The 15,816-nt window shown below is 40.1% G+C and overlaps 1 pseudogene; it reads left to right on the forward strand.

Annotated features, from left to right (window-relative positions):
* The first annotated feature begins 5,341 nt into the window (after nt 1-5,341).
* On the forward strand, nt 5,342-5,741 carry LOC102813091 (annotated as a pseudogene).
* The last annotated feature ends 10,075 nt before the right edge of the window (nt 5,742-15,816 follow it).

The following is a 15,816-nucleotide window of genomic DNA, read 5'->3' on the forward strand; positions in this document are numbered from 1 at the left end:
ACCTTATTTGCATAGCCCCACCCGATCATTTAGTGCAAATTATAAGACCATGGCAAGAAAGGCCATATAAAAGTGATCCATCCTATTGAACCATTTATCTTTTCTTGCAACTCCATGCCTTCAATAGTTACTATCGCCTTTATATTCCAACCTTCTAACATCAAATACATCAATATAAAAAGAAATTAAAATAAATGAAAAGCAAATGAGGAAAACAAGGAACATTCTGAGAACTTGGCTACTAGTTGAACTTACCTGATACTGGTATGTTTCACTAGAAAATTTGCTTTTATTTTAGTTATTTCTTAGGCAGAGTTTTTGGGTGTGCATATGGGGTCCTGGTGTGGTGCTGTGGGCTAATGTGTCAGACTGCAAAGTCATTTGAACTTCAAGGTCGACGGTTCAAGCTCACCAGCTGCTCTTTGGAAATCCTACACAAGGTCACTGTGGGTCAGAATTGACTCGATGGGACACAACAACAACATAGAAACCTATGTTTTATGGCATCCCTTACATCTTTTCTTTCCTTCCTCATTGTTGCTTTCCCTGACCTCTTTGCAGCAAACTTTTCTGCTTTCTTTCTAGCCCCTGTGCTCCAGATTGTGGAGGGAAGCCAGAAGGTCACACTATTCCAAGGCTCAGCACAGGAAAATAGTTTCAACCTCAGAGGCACCATTCCTGGGGCCTAGGGCTTGTCCTCAACTAGAGAAGGACTTTCTGGAGCTTTCTCCAGTCCTCCTTCCTATTAAGGGCCGGAAAAGGCGGTAGGAGACCAGGACTGGGATGATGGGCAGGTAGTGCCCTCCTCACCCTCCTGTGCCCTTCTAACTCTATTTGACTCTTGGTCTGCAGGTTGGCCATGGAGCTCTTCTGCTTTTGGTCACCTAGGATGTTAGGTCAGAGGAACTCAAGAGCTAAGGGTGCCACCTAGGTAGGTGGAAAGGAAGACCTGTAGCTGTGGGTTTGGGTAAATTCACTGAACCCTTCTGCATCATATCCAAACTCACACAGCATCAAATATAAGAGTAAGCCTAACAGAGCTACATGAGAGTATTTGGTGAATGAATGAAGGAACAAACGTATGGTTTCCCTATCTATAACATGGAGATAATATCTGCACCAACTTGAACAGATTCTGGCTGAGACAGAACTTTATAAACCTTTGAGCCTTCTACAATTATAAAAAATAAAACACAGGGAAGAGGAAGATGGCTGTGGAGTGGAGAGGTGGAGCCACAGATAAGGGTGAACAAGTTTAGCTCTCTAGTTTGACTGCTGAAGAATTCTGCAGGAAATACTGGATTGTTCTTCAGTTGCCCTCCTGGGGTGCTCTGCTGAAACCTAAGCATATTCAGGAATTATCTCCTGAACGTTAAACAAGCAGATAGGAGGCTCTTGAGCTTTATCATCAGCTAGCTGCCTGGGCTCCTGCCAAGTGAAGTGAAATGGCCCTGCTCGGCCTCCTTGGCATGGGTCACAGCCTCAGTGCCTTTCCTGGAGCATAGGGCCTGCCTCAATCCTGACTTCCGGCAGGAGCCAGCCCCCTGTTCTGTGTCTATGTCACTTTGGCTCCTCAAGCTTCCAGCCCTCTAGGACAACGGGCTGATGGTACCACTGCTGCCAGGAAACAAGGGCTAACTCTCACAGCCACAGGCAGAGTCTCTGGTTCCAGACTGGATGCAGGGAGGACTCTGCACTGGGGCATCTGACTTAAGGCAGTGTCTGTAGACCTCCCTGCCCAGCCACAATAATGAACTTAGAACAAACACTTTATATCTTAAGAAAGTCAATTTATATCCTAATAAGGCAAAGGTTGTCTTTCGTTAACCCTGTTCCCATCTCTGACTTTCCCATTTTGGGATGAAAGACTGAGGGAGACAGGCTGAGTAGGAGAGTCTGGTAACCTACGCTCCAGACAGAAAAAAAGGCACCAGAATGGTCTACAGTCCCGCAGTGGTCTGGCCATGTCACCCCTGGCCTACTGAGCAACCTACACTCCACTACAAATACAGCATGTTCCTAGCATCGCCACCATGCATTCCTCCCGTTTTGATTACTGATGTGCACAGACCGACTTCTTAAAAGAGCCCCTCTGAATACCTGGAAAGTTTAAGAAAGTCAGATTTAGGGAACTCATATGTGAGGCTTGGGTCCCCTGAGCCAAAGGCCAGTGATAATTAATATTAATGAAGAATAGATGGCAGAAGTTTATTGCTCAATTGACATGCTTTGCTAAACCTTTGCCAAAGTCTAAAAGGCTTGAGTATGTTACTGTCTTGCTGAAAATAGTCAAAGTTGTAGGTCTTAATCAAGATTTCTTATAGGAGAACCCAAAGACCCCTAGGTAGTATCTGCCTGAAAAGAACAGAACAGAACAGAATGTACTGTCATTGCTTGCTGACATTTAGCGATAGCTCTTTAGCCTGAAACTGAGGCTACAGGAGGAACACTGGGTGACAATTTTGGAACCAGAGTCTGGCCCAGCACTGGAAAATAATTCAACCTTTGTAGTTGTTTGTTAAATGAGGGGCTAAGCCACATGACTGCTAATGTCCTCTTCTTTGGGTGCAGGCGTCCAAACTGGTCCAAGATTTATTAGCTCCCCTCTCCCTGCAAATAAAAAAAAATCATTGCCACCAGTTGAGTCCCACTCACAGTGACCCTAGAGGATGGAGGAGCGCTGTGCCATCTTGTTTCCAAAGCTGGACTTTTTATAGGAGCCGACTGCCGCATCCTTCTGCCATCTGCAGCTGCTGGAGTCAAATGGGTTCGGACTGTTGACCTTTTCTTTAGCAGCCAAGCACATCTTTTGACTTTTTACATGTTTATTATGAGAACACTCATGATATTGTTAGTTGTCTTGGAGTTGATTCTGACTCATGAGCGACCTCACATGCGCAGAGTAAAGCTCTATAGGAGTTTAAGACGGTGCCCTTTTGGAAGCAGGTGGCCAGGCTTGTCTTCTGAAGAACCTTTCAGTGGGTTGAAACGACTAATCTTTTGGCTACTTGTTGATCCATTACCCATTTGCACCATCCAAGGTTCTTGAAAACACTAAAATAAAATTAAAGAAGAGAAAAGAGTATATCAATTTGTATGTTCATCATGTAGACTTAATTGTTAAGAATCTTTTGCTATATTTGTACAACAGAAGAAAAAGACCTACCTGGTCCTGTCGCATCCTCATGGTCATTGCTTTAGTTGAGTCCATTGCTGCAGTCACTGCGTCAATCCAACTTGCTAGGGTCTTTCTCTTTTTCACTGACCCTCCACTTCACCAAACATGATGTCCTTTTTCAGGGACTGGTCCCTCCTGATAACGTATCCAAAGTACATGAGACTAAGTCTTGACATTCTCCATTCAAAGGAAAATTCTAGTTGTACTTTTTCCAAGACAGGTTTATTCATTATTCTGGCAGTTCTTGGTATACAAGGGTAAGCAAAAAAGTATCGCAACAAAATCATATTCAACAAAAATTTTAAAATGTAATGCTATTGTTTCTCAATGTATCCTCCATTAAAGTCTATATACTTCTGAAAGTGGTGTTTCCATCTCTTAGAAGAAGTCTAAGGTGCACTGAAGGCAATGACAAAGAACAAAGCTCTGGGAATTGGTGAAATACAAATTGAAATATTTCAACAAACTGATGTAGCGCCAGAGGCACTCATTCATCTATGCCAAGAAATTTGGAAGACACTGCCTGGTCAACTGATTGGAAGAGATCCATATTTATGCCCATTCCAAAAAGAGGTTACCCAATGGAATGTGGAAAGCATTGGACAATATCATTAATATCACATGCAAGTAAAATTTTACTTATTCAATCTGTATGATGAGCAAATAATCTGAGAAACTGGATTATATAAAGAAGGATGTGACATCAGGATTGGAGGAAGATTCATTAACAACCTGCCATGTGCAGATGATAAGACCTTGCTTGCTGAAAGCAAAGAGAACTTAAAATACTTACTGATGAAGATCAGAAACTGCTACAGTCTACAGTATAGGTTGCACCTCAATGTAAAGAAAACAAAAATCCTCACCACTGAACCAATAAATAACATTATGATAAATGTAGAAAAGATTGAAGTTGTCAAAGACTTCATTTTGCTTGGATCCGTTATCAACACTCGTGAAAACAGCAGTCAAGAAATCAAACGACGTATTGCATTCAGCAAATCTGCTATTCAAGACTTCTTTAAAGTACAAGAGCAAAGATGTCAGTTTGAGGATTAAAGTGCGACTGACTGATGCTCTGGTATTTTCAGTAGCCTCATAAGCATGTGAAAGTTAGACAATGAATAAAGAAGACTGTAGAAGAATTGATGCATTTGAATTATGGTATTGGCAAAGAATATTAAAAGTACCATGGATTTCCGGAAGAACAAACAAATCTGTGTTGGAAGAAGTACAGTCAGAATGCTCCTTAGAAGCCAGGATGGCCAGACTTCGTCTCTCATACTTTGGACTTATTATGAGAAGGAACCATTCCCTGGAGAAGGACATTATGCTAAGTAGAGGAAAGACCTCCGATGAGATGGATTGGCACCGTGGCAGCAGCAATGGGCTCAAACTTCACAGTGATTGTGAGGATGGTACAGGACCAGGCAGTGTTACATTCCGTTGTGGACAGAGCTGCTATGAGTTGAAACCGACTTGATGGCACCTAACAACAAGGGCACTTCCCTGAAGGATTCTGTGCTCTTCGATTGATACCACACAAAAATGGCAGTTTTGGTACTGTCAAGGGATTCAAATTATGTTCATTTAAAATGTTCTTTGAATAAAATGGGGCATGATGAGGGCTGTAAGGTAGGTAGGGTAAAGTTTTGCAGTGAAATTCTGATAGGACTACCCTTGCAAACCTCAAAGAATGAGCTTGAACTGCCGACCTTGCAGTTCAAACAGCTTTGCAGTCTGGTGCATTAACCCACAGCGCCATGCCAGCACTCCACTATATGTTGTTAAGTGCCGTTGAGTCAGTTCTGGCCCATAGAGACCCTGTACAGGGTTTCCGAGGCTGTAAATCATTACAGGAGCAGAACGCCTCATCTTTCTCCTGCAGAGCGGCTGGTAGTTTCGAACAGCTGGCCTTAAGGTTTGCAGCCCGATTCGTAACCACTACGCTACCAGAGCTCCTTAGACAAATACCTTGATAGTGTTAAAGACCATAGCCCTGAGCCAGATTGACTGGGCTCAAACTCCAGCTCTGCCACTTACTAGTTCTGTTGCGCTTGGCTAATTACTTAACTCTCTGTGCCTCCGTTTTCTGTTTTATAAAACGCGGCCTTTGGATAGTACCTGCCTTATAGACTTCATATGAAGATTAAATAAGTTAATATGCCTGGGCTTCGGCTGCCCCTGGTGCTACCTATGAACTTGTTTGGTGCAGACCTGGTCCCTCTTTTGTGAAACGGTAGCTGAGCAGACTCCAGTGTTTGCCTTGGCCCACAAGTGTCGGAGGTCCTAAGTCGGGGTCCCAAGAAACCCAAGGAAGGCGTCACGATCGAGACAAACGATCATATTAATTTGACAGTGGCGGGGCAGGATGGTTCTATGGTACAATTTAAGATTAAGAAGCATACACCACTTAGTAAGCTAATGAAAGCCTATTGTGAACAACAGGGTTTGTCAATGAAGAGATGAGATTCCAATCGAATTCAATGAGACAGATACGCCTGCACAGTTGGAAATGGAAGATGTGTTCCAGCAGTAGCAGCAGACAGGAGGTGTCTTCTAAAAAGGGAGCCTGCTACCTTACTCCAGAACTACCAACCAAGAATACATCCTCAATTAGAAAACCACAATTTTGTTCCACCACATCCCGACTACTACACTATGTTTTGTTGTGAAGTGCTGTCAAGTCTGTTCCAACTCATAGCAACCCTGTATAGGGTTTCTGAGGAGCCCTGTATATATAGGGTTCATGAGGAGCTGCTTGTGAGTTCGAACCTCTGACTCTGCTGTTTAAACCGACTTGCGGTCTAGTGTCTATCCTGCAGTGCCACACCAGGACGCCACTGCAGTATGGTGGTGGTGGTTATGTGCCGTGGAGTCGGTTCCGACTCATAGCGACCCTGTACAGGGTTTATGAGGCTGTAAATCTTTACGAGAGCAGAAAGCCTCATCTTTGTCCCGCAGAACACCTGGTAGTTTCAAACTGCTGACCTTAAGGTTCACAGCCTGATTCATAACCACTATGCTACCAGAGCTCCTTACAGTTTTCTCTATTCTTTCATTTTCCCCTCGACTCCACAGTATATAACAACAACATTCCTTTATTGTACATAAAGTAATGGGGGTGTGTGTACAAGTATATTACATTTTTTGTTTTTGGATTTTGTTTCTTTCTTTTTTTACTAGAGTGGCCAATGGTATGGTTTGACCAACATCAAATGGAGATGGGATAGGAAAAAATCCTTCCTTTCTCTATCAGTGGCACACACATTCAGCTCTTATCTTTATATTCCAGTAAATTAGTTTGCTCTCAGTGTTTAACAAAAAATAACAACAGAAAAACTCCTTGCATACCTTGTTCACTTGGGGAATTGGGGAATTTGAAATGTTTTTCATTTATAATTTTTTATCAAAGGCAATTTTATAATTTTTTGGAGGTACCTGTTACATGTAAAGCAATCTGTCTTTAAGCAGGGGTAAATTATTCTAAAAGAAATGAATCCTAGATTGTTTTCCCTTCAAGTCAAGCATCTTGTTTAAACTTCTTTTTTTAAAAAACTTTTTTGTGTGAATTGAGTGAAGGTTTACAGACAAAACAATCAGCTTTACAGTCAACAAATTATACACTTCGTTTCAGCTCAATGATTACAATCCCCTCCCTGCAACGGCAGTGATCCTACTTTTCTCCCTGTGGCTCATCATTTATATCTTACATTTTACAAAGGAATAAAGTAAAAATATTTGATGTACACAAACAAAACAAAAAGTATACATTCATTTAAATGTCCAAAGGGCACATTCTGCAAGCCAGCCTCTTGCCTGTAGACGGGCAGGCTTACTCAGTCTGTGGGCCCCCATGGGGCCCACAGCCGCTCTGTCTCTTCATGCCACCGTCTCAGCCACCATCTCTGCCCTTGCCACTTTTCTAGGTAAGGATCTCACATTCCACTTATGCTCTTGCTTCTTGATGGTCTTGGGATCCTCTGTTCATAAATGAAAGATCAACTACTCCCCTTTTTTAGTTACACATCTTCTACATTTACAGTTGTGACAATCACAATTAATCCTACTAGCAATTACTCACAATTGAATAGTAAAATCATGTCACCATCATCCTCCATCCCCTTTCACCAGATCCACCCATAGATGAGACAACTATTCAGTGGGGATTCTACCTTACTCCTCTCATTCTGAAACTAAGCACACTCATGAAAACTTGTAAGCCAGCCACTTCATGCCTTCATAGACCACCCCTGCCCCCCCATTTTTTATAGCCAGCGTCAACCTAATACACTGAGAAAACATTCTTCCAATGAGAAGAATCCTTCCATTCCAGTTGGAATTTTGAGCAAAAGTCTAGTTCATCAAATTGTAGCAATTTGCACTTGCTTACAGTATCAAATATCTTTATCTTCATTTGGTTCAGTTCTGGTCAGCTAGTCATCCAAGCCAGGTCAAATGGGTGCTAGCTGCAAGTTTGAGAGGTTACACACACACCTCCCTACATTTCAGACCAGCTGGCCACTTCACTCTCAGCCTTAGCCCCACGGGCTAAGTCTGTGTCTGTGAGCTCAGGAGTTCACACAGTTCCATAAATGTCAGACCAGCCAGGCTTTCCTCTACTCTCTCTCATCTCAAGGTCAGTGGGAGTCAATGGAACATGGCCACTCTCAGGCATGTCTTTGTTTTTGCATTTCCCCCACTTCTACTCACAAGTGGATCCAAGTGGCTAACAATGAGCATACTAGACTGCTCGTAGGTTCTTGTTAAGTTTCAGTCCTAGAAAGGGGTTTTCCCTGATAGGCTACCTTTTCTTGCCTTGGTGTCTCCAAAGCAAACAGCTTGCTTGAAACTCAAACATCCAAACAGTCTTTTTTTCCCAATAAGAATCTTCTGTTCTCCCAGAAGTTCTGGGTTGGTCTGCATGTCTTTTCAAGTGGGAATGTTCCAACTCAGACGGTTCTAGGTGGGGTTCAGGATTCCACCTAAGGCCCCTACAAAGGCTTAACAAGGAGGCTATTTCCCTGGGCAAATTGTACTCCCCTTCAGTTATAGGCTAAAGATGGGCTTACAAGCTTTCTTTCTTCATAATTCCCAACATTCATTTCTATCACACATAAATGTCTATTTTATAATAGTAGGCAAGGGAAACACATAAACATTTTCCCCCTCCTTTACCCATTCAGCCTATGTCTCAATCCATGTATCTACTCACAGAGCACTGTTCCAAGGTTGTATATAAATCGCTATTTACCTCTATCCCATTTAGCTCATGTATACCTCAAGTCTTCCCCTATCTTCACTGTTCATCTGCCACCCTCCTTCTTCTTGCTTATTGCAACCCCCCCTGTATGTTGTTCTCTCCATCACCTGAGCTAACATGTGCCTACCCTCTAGTAACCATCATAGAATGTCTATTTTAGTATGGAGACCTTTTCTTAACTTTTTTATTAACTGTGGTCATACACAATATATTTGTCCTTTTGTGATTGATTAATTTCACTCAAGATTCCTCCATGCTTTGAGGTGTTTTGCAGATTCATCATTAATCTTCAAGGTTGTATAGTATTGCATTGTGTGTCTGTACCAAGTTTGTTTATCCATTCTTCCATGGATGGGCACTTAGGCTACTTCCATGTTTTTGCTACTGTGAACAGTGCTGTAATGAACATTAGTGTTTTTGTAATTTCGAACTTTCTGAGGAAGCTCCATATCGTTTCTAGAATGGTTGAACCATTTACAGTCTGACCAGCAATGTAGGGGGGTGCCAGTCTCTCCATACCCTAACCAGCATTTGTTTTTTTCTATTTTTTTTTTTTTTTTAACTTCGCTGTTAATGCTGGTATGTGATGATATGTCATTATTGTTTTAATTTGCATCTCTCTAATGGCTAATGATCATGAACACTTATTTATATGTTTGTTGGCTGCCTGAGTGTTTTCCTTGGTAAAGTGACTGTTCATGTCCTGTGCCCATTTTTTAATTGGGTTCTTTGTCTTTTTCTTGTAGCGAGGTGTTGTAGTTTTCTATAAATTGTAGCTATTAGTGCATTGTCTGATACGTCATTGCAAAATATTTTTTCCCAGTCTATGGGCTCCCTTTTTAATCTTTTGATGAAATCTTTTGACACACATAAGTGTCTGATTTTTAGGAATGAGATCTGGTAGCATAGTCATAACGAATCAGGCTGCTAACCTCAAGGTCGGCAGTTCAAAACTACCAGTCTTTCTGCAGGAAAAAGATGAGGCGTTCTGCTCCCGTAAAGATTTACAGCCTCGGAAACCCTGTGCAGGGTCACTATGAGTCGGAACTGACTCCATAGTACTTAACAACAACAACAACAACATTTTTGTCTTCTACTGTTTGTGTGTTTTTTTTTTGCAATGTTAGATAGTATATGTATGCCATTTATTAGAGCCCCTAAGTTTGTCCTTATTTTTACATTGATGGTCTTTATAATTCCAGGTTTTACAGTTAGGTCTTTAATCCATGTTGAATTTGTTTTTGTATATGGTGTGAGATATGGGTCTTATTTCATTCTTTTACAAATTGATTTCCAGTTTTGCGAACACCATTTGTTGAAGAGACTATCTTTTCCCTATTTAATATGTTTTGGCCCTTTGTTAAACATCAGTTGACTGTATGTGGATGAATTAATTTCTGGATTCTTAATTCTGTTCCACTGATCTATAGATCTTTCATTGAACTAGTATCAAGCTATTTTAACTACCGTGGCTGTGTAGTAAATTTTGAGATCAGGGAGTGTGAGGCCTCCAACTTTGTTTTTCTTAAGCAGTACTTTGCTTATCCGAGATCTCTTTCCTTTCCATATAAAGTTCGTGATCATTTTTTTAAAATCCCTTTAAAGAATATTGTTGGAATCTGGATTAGGATTGTATTACATCTGTAGATTGCTTTGGGTAGTATTGACATTTTCACAAAGTTAAATCTTCCAGGAGCATAGTATATTCTTCCATTTTTGCAAATCTCTTTTGGTTTCTTGTTGTAGTGTTTTGTAGTTTTATTCGTATAGGTTTTTTTATTTCTCTGGTTAGACTTATTCTGAAATATTTTGTTCTTTGCGTGCCAATTATAAATGGTATTGCTTTCCTAATTTCCTTTGCAGACCAACTGATTTTTGTGTATTTATTTTGTGCCCTGACACTTTGCTGAATCTTTCAATGCGTTCCAATACTTTTTTTGCTGAGTCTTCGGGATTTTCTATGTATAAGATCATCTCACCTGCAAATAGAGAGAGTTTTACTTCTTTGCCATTTTGGATGCCTTTAATTTCACTTTCTTGCCTTACAAAGACTTCAAACACAATATTGAATAGGTGTGGTGGATAAAGGGTATCCTTCTCTGGTTTCCTTTTGCAAAAGGAATGCTTTCAGTTTCTCTCCATTGAGTGTGATGTTGACTGTTGGTTTTGCATGTTGTTGTTGTTAGGTGCCAGTGAGTCGGTATTGACTCATAGTGACCCTATGCACAACAAAATGAAACACCTCTCAGTCCTGCGCTAATCTCACAATCATTGCTACGCTTCAGCCCATTGCTGCTGCCACTGTGTCAATCCATCTAGATCGGGGTCATCCTCTTTTTCTCTGACCCTCTACTTTACCAAACATGATATCCTTCTCTAGGGATTGGTTTCTTCCGATAATATGTCCAAAGTATGAGAGATAAAGTCTGACTATCCTGGCTACCAAGGCGAATGCTGACTGTGCTTCTTCCAACACACATTGGTTTGTTCTTTTGGCAGTCCATGATATTTTTAATATTCTTCTCCAACATCATAGCTCAAATGTATCAATTCTTTTATGGTCTTCCTTATTCACTGTCCAACTTCCACATGCATATGAGGTTGTTGAAATACCATGGCTTGAGTCAGTCACAATTTAATCCTCAAACTGACATCTTTGCTCTTGGACACTTTAAAGAGGTCTTGTGCAATAGATTTGCCTAATGCAATATGTCCTTTGATTTCCTGACTGCTGGTTCCATGATTGTTGATGGTTGATCTGAGCAAAATGAAGTCTTTGACAGCTTCAATTTTTTCTTCATTTATATGGATGTTGTTTATTGGTCGAATGTTTTTCTTTCTTTTTTTTTGTTCGTTCTTTCATTCTTTCTTTCACTCTTTCTTCCCATTGTTTTCTTTATGTTGAGGTGCAACCCATACTGAAGGCTGTGGTCTTTGATTTTCATCAGTAACTATTTTAACCTGCTTTGCTTTCAGCAAGCAAGGTTGTATCATTTGTATATTGCAGTTGTTAATGAGTCTTCCTCCAATCCTGATGACATATTCTTTTTAATATAATCCAGTTTCCCAAATTATTTGCTCAGCATACTGATTGAATAAGTATGGTGAAAGAATACAACCCTAGGACACACCTTTCCTAATTTTAAACCATTTGGTGTTTCCTTGTTCTGTTTGAACAACTGCCTCTTGGTTTATGCACAAGTTCCTCATGAGCAAAATTAAGTGTTCAGAATCCTCATTCTCTACAATGTTGTCCATAGCTTGTTATGATCCATACAATCGAAAGCCTTTGTATAGTTAATAAAGTACAGGTAAGCGTCTTTCTGGTATTCTCTGCTTTCAGCCAAGATCCATCTGATATCAGCCATGATATCCCTTGTTCCACATCCTCTTCTGAATCCAGCTTGAACCTCTGGAAGTTCTGTCAATGTACGGTTGCAGCAGTTTTCGTATTATCTTTTAGAAAACTTTCGCTTGCATATGATATTATTGATATTGTCCAATGATTTCTACCTTCTGTTGTATCATCTCGCCTTGGAATGGGCACAAATATGGTATCTCTTCCAGTCAGTTGGTTGGTAGCTGCCTTCCAAATTTCTTGGCATAGATGAGTGGGTGCCTCTGTGCTGCCTCACTTTGTTGAAATATTTTAATTTGTATTCCATCAATTTCTGGTGCCTTGTTCTTTGCCAATGCCTTCAATGAACCTTGGACTTCTTCCTTTAGTATCACTGGCTCTTGACCAAATGCTACCTCTTGAAATGGCTATTGATCATTTCTTTTTTGGAACAGTGACAGTGTATTCTTTCCATCTTCTTTTGATGTTTTCTGCATCATTTAATATTTTGCTCATAGAATCCTTCAATATTTTAAGTCAAGGCTTGAATTTTTTCTTCAGTTTCCTTAGCTTGAGAAATGCTGAATGTGCTCTTCCCTTTTGGTTTTCTAATTCTAGGTCTTTGCACATTTCCTTATAATATTTGACTTTGTCTTCTTCTCAAGCTGACCTATGAAATGTTCTATTCAGCTCTTTTACCTCCTCATTTCTTCCATTTGCTTTAGCATCTCTATGCTGAAGAGTAAGTTTCAGAATCTCTTATGACATCCGTTTTGGTCTTTTCCTTCTTTCTTGTCTTCTTAATGACCTTTTGCTTTCTTCCTGTATGATGTTCTTGATGTCATCCCATAAATCTTCTGGTCTTTGGTCATTAGTGTGTAATGCACTAAATCTGTTCTTTAGGTGATCGCTAAATTCAGGTGGAATATGTTCAAGGTCATATTTTGGCTCTCATGGACTTGTTTTAATTTTCTTCAACTTCAGCCTGAACTTGCATATGAGCAATTGATGGTCCACAGTCTGCCCCTGGCCTTGTTTTAACTGATGATATAGAAGTTTTCCACCACCTCATTCCACAGATGTAGTCAATTTGATTTCTGTGTATTCCATCTGGTGAGGTCCATGTGTAAATTATCTTTTATGTTGTTTAAAGAAGATATTTGCAAAGAAGAAGTCATTGGCTTTGCAAAATTCTATCATCAGGTCTCTAGCATCCTCTCTATCACCAAGGCCATATTTTCCAACTACTGATCCTTCCTCTTTGCTTCCAACCTTTGCATTCCAATCACCAGTAACTAGTGTCCTAATAGACACTAAAACTAGCTCCATTAAGGAATTCTGGGAACTGCTTCTGGATTGAGTGCCCTGAACATAGATAACATATATGTATCAACCTCAGTTGATGGGAACTCCATGGAGGACTAAGAATGCCACTGTCATGTCCCTCCCACACCCACTTTGTGAGCTCCTTGGCTTGTAGGAGCCCCTCCTGAGTTTCTCCTCTTTGGATCCAAAGGCTGCATGGATTTTGTTTTCTTTTGTTCTTTCATTTTTTGGGTTGGTTTATTTTTGTCTTCCTTCTTCTCTTTCCATTCCCTTGAATTTTATGCTTTCTATTTTCTCCACTTTTGTTTTTCCTTCTTTTCTTCTGTTTCTCATTTCCCCTTTTCTCCCCTCACCACATTTTCATCTTTCTTTACTACTCTGGTAGCGTAGTAGTGGTTATGAATTGGGCTGCGAACCTTAAGGTCAGCAGTTTGAAACTACCAGCTGTTCCATGGATGAAAGATGAGGTGTTCTGTTCCTGTAAATATTTACAGCCTCAGAAACCCTGTACAGGGTAACTATGAGTCGGAACTGACTCCACAGCACATAACCACGGCCACTCTCTCTTTTCATCTTTCTTTGCCCTGGGTTTTCTAAGTGCTTTAAAAAATTTCTTCCTTTTACTTTCTCTCTTAGTTTTCTCTTATCTAGCTCCATTTTCCTGTCTCTCTTTTGTCTTTATAGTTTTTACATTTTTTTTTTTCTTCTGTTTGCTGACTGTTTTGATTCTTTTTTTTCCTCTTCATTATTTCTCTTTCCATTGTTGGTTCCCTGTTTGTTTGTTCTGTTTTGTTTTCTTGTGTGTGTGTTTGGGAGTTTTTTTTTCTTTCCCACCTGACAGGAGACAGCAACCATGCCCAAACAGTCCAGCCACAACCATACCCTCTACAGTTCCACCCACTGGGCAAGAACTGCTCCTATATTACCTGATCAACTATAGACAGGAACCAACATCAGCGAACCCAGTCTCAACTGAGGTGCATGAGCAGTGAATGAGAATGCTATATACACATCCATTCTCTAATGACATCCACAGGAGATAGTTGGTGAGAGCCTAAGAACACATCAATATACAATCGTCAATTACATACAAATATGACAATCACACAATTCCCCTGAGACAACAAACAATTTATCTCACATGAAGTAACAAGAGAGTATGGCTCAAGAAAATGATGGATATACAGAGGCAAAAAACGTGTCTTTTTTTCTTAAACTGTGAACTGAGTGAAAATTTACAGACAAGATCCTCAGTTGTACGTTCAACAAATCATGCACTTTGTTTCATCTTTCATCTCAATGATTGCAATCCCCTGTATACAACAACAGTTGTCCCACTTCCTCTGTGCAGTTACTCATGTACCAACACCCTTTTTCAAACTCATATATTTGTGGGATATGTATGTGCATATGTATCCCACACTTCTTCCCATACTCATTCAGCCTATGTCTCTGTCCATGTATCTACACACAGAACACTGGCGTTTCAAGGTTGTGTATATGTCACTATTTACGTCTATCCCCTTTAGCCCTTGTATACCTCCCTGCATCTTCATCTATCTTCATCATTCTTCTACTAACCTTTCTCTTCTTGTATACTGACTCCCCATCACCTGAGTTAACATGTGTCTGCTCTCTAGCCAGTGAATTACTCTCCCTTCCCTCCCACCTATGGTAACCGTCAAAGAAATGTTTCTTTTCATATGAAAACCTTTTCTTGAGTTTTTACAATAATGGTCTCATATAATATTTGTCCTTTGGTGATTGACTTATTTTACTCAGCATAATGTCCTCCAGGTTCATTCAAGTTATGAATTGATTCCCAGTTTTGCCAGTACCGTTTGTTGAAGAGACTATCTCTTCCCCATTTAATGTGATTTGTTCTTTTTTCAAAAATCAGCTCGCTGTATGTGGATGAATTTATTTCTGGTTTCTCAATTCTGTTCCATTGATCTATATATCTTTTGTTGTACCAGTACCAGGCTGCTTTAATAACTGTGACTGTGTAGTAAAATTTGAGATCAGGAAGTAAGAGGCCTCCAATTTTGTTCTTCTCAAGCAGTCCTTTGCTTATCCAGGGTCTCTTTCCTTTCCATATAGAGTTACTGATCATTTTTTCATCTCTTTAAAGAATGTTGTTGGAATCTGGATTGGGATTGTACTATATCTATAGATTGCTTTCGGTAGTATTGACATTTTCACACAATGTTAAGTTTTCCTATCCATGACATGGCATATTTTTCCTTTTTCCTTAAGTAACTGTATTTGTTGCAAACTTTTGATGCAGCATGTGATCTGGACACTGCATGTCCACTCACAAACTTTGCAGAGTTACTTTTTGAGCTACCTCTGTAGTCACCTGGGTAGACATAGAATTTTGTTACTCTAACAATACTTTTATTTGAAATGAACAAATCATTGATTTTGCAGAATTCTATCATGTTATCTCCAGCATCATTTCTATCACTAAGGCCATATTTTCCGACTACTGATCCTTCCTCTTTGCTCCCAACCTTTGCATTCCAATTACCGGTAATGATCAATACATCTTGATTGAAGGTTTGATCAATGTCAGGTAGAAGAAGTTGGAAGAATTCTTCTATTGCATCCTCACTGGCGTTAGTGGTTGGTGGGTAAATTTGAATAGTAGTGGTATTAACTGGTCTTCCCTGTAGGTGCATGGATATTATCCTATCACAGACAGTGTTGTAC

The sequence above is a fragment of the Chrysochloris asiatica genome, unplaced genomic scaffold, assembly GCF_000296735.1.
Source record: "Chrysochloris asiatica unplaced genomic scaffold, ChrAsi1.0 scaffold00007, whole genome shotgun sequence".
NCBI lineage: Eukaryota > Metazoa > Chordata > Mammalia > Afrosoricida > Chrysochloridae > Chrysochloris > Chrysochloris asiatica.